A 3,455-nucleotide genomic window follows, 5' to 3' on the forward strand; every position below is an offset into this window, starting at 1 on the left:
TCAGTGTTGGCTGCTAACTTGGCCCTTATCTTAAATATTTCACTTCTGTGTTTGGAGACATTAGATCAGCATTCTTGTCACGTCTCCTGTTAGTAAATTTTATGTAGGGAAGCTAATAATCCATCATGTATGACATTCCTGGGAGTGTGTAAACTTGTATTTTTTATTAGCATAGCGTTTTTGTATGTTTTCTATAGTTATGTTCTTGAAAATGTATCAATTTACCAATTCGGCCACTTGGAGGCCACTTGGGTACATTTGGGAAAATCGTGAGGGGCACCTGGGTGACTTTTATTTCACCTTTATTTAACCAGGTAGGCTAGTTGAGAACAAGTTCTCATTTGCAACTGCGACCTGGCCAAGATAAAGCAAAGCAGTTCGACACATACAACAACACAGAGTTACATATGGAATAAACAAACATACAATCAATAATACAGTAGAAAAATCTACATACAGAATGTGCAAATGAGGTAGGATAAGAGAGGTAAAGGCAACAAATAGGCCATGGTGGTGAAGTAATTACAATATAGCAATTAAACACTGGAATGGTAGGATGTGGAGAAGATGAATGTGCAAGTAGAAATACTGGGGTGCAAAGATAAATAAATAAATACAGTATGGGGATGATGTAGATTGGATGGGCTAATTACAGATGAGCTATGTACAGGTGCAGTGATCTGTGAGCTGCTCTGACAGCTGGTGCTTAAAGCCAGTGAGGGAGGTAAGAGTCTCCAGCTTCAGAGATTTTTGCAGTTYGTTCCAGTCATTGGCAGCAGAGAACTGGAAGGAGAGGCGGCCCAAGGAAGAATTGGCTTTGGGGGACTTCATACTAAATGTCATGTAGCTTGCTCATTCTTGAAGTTATCAGTCTGAAACTTTGTACATACACTGTTGCCCACTCGTGGACACCATCTAAATTACCTCCAGCTTCTTAGCTGAATGTGGGGCTTTTCTTTTTCATGTAAAAGTTGATGCAACAAAAATGGAAAAACAGAAATAGAAAACATATTCTTTTCATTGTATTATCTTTTACCAGATCTATTGTGTTATGTTCTCCTTCATTCATTTCACATTTCCACAAACTTCAAAGTGTTTCCTTTCAAATGGTATCAATAATATGAATATCCTTGCTTCGGGTCAGGCAGTTAAATTTGGGTATGTCAATTTAGGCAGAAATTGAAAAGGGCCTGATCCTTAAGAGGTTTTTAAACACAGAGTATAGAAGGAGAGGGATGTGTTTAGGACTGGGCTTGTGTCTCAAAACTCCAGGCAACTGTATCTCTGCTATCAGAAACTCTGGATCACCTAGGGGGTTCCACTAGCAGACAGAACTCTGGCCTGGAGATGGATGGAGATAAGAGAGGAGACGAGATGGAGACGGAGAGGGAGAGAGAGGTGGGTTAGAGCAAGAGGGAGAAAGAATGAGAAAATGAATATGTTCCAGTTTGGAATGTGACAATCAAATCCACAGTGGATAACTCAGACAGACCTACCATTTGGCTGGTTCTGGAGGTGTGTTAGTATTTCTGTGGAGAGAGAGAGCGAAAGAGAGATTGAAGGGGAAGGGAGGGAGGGAAGGAGAGAAGATTGAACTCTTCCACATACAGACTGTAGTTCGCTCTAGTGGTGAAGTATTGATAACAGAAGTGAGTTTTGTGTTTTGTGAGTTTTGTGTGGTGTGTGTGTGAGTGAGAGACAAGAAAGAGTGAGAAAGAAAGAGCAAGCAAAAACATACTTAGGGTCTATTTCCTGAATCACCGGTTTGCTCTTGGTGTGAATATTCTGTTCGTTCACAGAGCACAGAAACTTCCTGTTCTTCAGAACCTTCCAGTCTGGGAGGGAAGGAGAGGAATACACATGAAGTAAGGAGAAAAACAGAGGAATATTACATCATCTGGAGCAGAACACACAGAACACGTGTCTGATTAATGCTCACACACACACAAAAATGTTTTAACCTCTAATTCCTCCCAAACCCGGATCCGGGAGCACCCCCATCAGTAAAAAAGCTGACTAGCATAGCCTAGCATAGCGTCACAAGTAAATACTAGCATCTAAATATCATTAAATCACAAGTCCAAGACACCAGATGAAAGATACACATCTTGTGAATCCAGCCATCCAAGCCATCATCTTCTGATTTTTAAAATGTTTTACAGGGAAGACACAATAATGTAAATCTATTAGTTAACCACGTTAGCAAAGACACCACTTTTTTTACTCCACCACTTTTTTACTCCATCAGTAGCTATCACAAATTTGACCAAGTAAGGTATAAATAGCCAACTAACCCAGAAACACTTCATCAGATGACAGTCTGGATCCATATTTATTGTATACGCATATGTTTTTTTAGAAAAATGTGCATATTTCAGGTATAAATCACAGTTCTACATTGCAGCTGCAATCTGAAATGCGTCGATGCAGGACGAATAATTCAGAGACCAACGTCAAATACCTAATTACATCATCATAAAACATTTCTGAAAATCACAGCGTACAGCAAATGAAAACCACATCTTGTGAATCCAGCCAATATGTGTTACGAATCCGCCGAGGATGGTGCTCTTCCGTCGGGCACGCGCCGGCGGTCGTCGTCTCCGGTCTACTAGCTGCCACGATCTCCCTTTTCTGTTTCTTTGATTTGTCTAATTTGTATCACTGTTTTTGTGTTTAGGATAGGGGGTTATTTAAACCACAGTTGGCCGCCGACTTTTTGTGCGGGCTTGTTATTCTGTTTGGTTGTGGTGGTGTTTTTGTAGTGTGAATTTGTCCTAATTAATTGTGGACTGGATTTGGACGCGCCCTTTTGTTGTGTGGGTAGGCGTCACTTATATTCTGTTCGGAATATTAAAAGTTTATTCCACTTGCTCAAACCTACCTGCTCTCTGCGCTTGACTCCTTTATTCACCATTGAATCGTGAAGAAGCCCCGCACCACATTATGAGTCAGCAGACAGCAACCACCCCTCTTCCATCGATGGAGGAGCGTGTCCTTCATACAACCGCCATTCTCCATCGGATTGGGTCGGCGATGGACATGAATATGGAGAGGATGGAGGCGATGGGAGAGGAAGTGGTATCCCGACATCTCAAAGCAGTCCTTCACAGAGCGTCGCAACTACTCCTTCAACGTCGCATCTGGTCAGGCGCATTGGGTCTCGCGCTCCCAAGGGAGTCGACGAGGCGGGGCGGGGTGCCTAGGGTTTTTTGCTCAGTTGGAGCTCTATTGCCACCGTTCATCCGACTCCCTCTGGAGAGGAGAGTGTTAGCCTCCATCTCTGTCTGACGGGTAGAGCTGGAATGGGCTAAGCGGTCTGGAAACGGGCCCAGACTCGGTTCGAGACCACTACCCAGAGTTCACCCGCGCTTTCGGCGTATTATTTGACCACCTCAGGAAGCCGAGCGGTGGTGAGCGACTGTTCTACCCTCAGCAGGAGACGAGGAGTGCGC

The 3,455-nt window shown here is 43.2% G+C and overlaps 1 long non-coding RNA gene across 1 annotated transcript; it reads right to left on the minus strand.

Annotated features, from left to right (window-relative positions):
- Window positions 1–285: 285 nt before the first annotated feature.
- Window positions 286–2,114, minus strand: LOC112074025 (uncharacterized). The gene is made up of 3 exons (XR_002894665.2): window positions 1,739–2,114; window positions 1,497–1,529; window positions 286–1,341 (listed from the first exon to the last, which is right to left on the minus strand). It is a non-coding gene; the product is annotated as an uncharacterized lncRNA (long non-coding RNA).
- Window positions 2,115–3,455: the final 1,341 nt, after the last annotated feature.

The sequence above is a fragment of the Salvelinus sp. IW2-2015 genome, unplaced genomic scaffold (genome assembly GCF_002910315.2).
Source record: "Salvelinus sp. IW2-2015 unplaced genomic scaffold, ASM291031v2 Un_scaffold2467, whole genome shotgun sequence".
NCBI classification, from domain to species: domain Eukaryota; kingdom Metazoa; phylum Chordata; class Actinopteri; order Salmoniformes; family Salmonidae; genus Salvelinus; species Salvelinus sp. IW2-2015.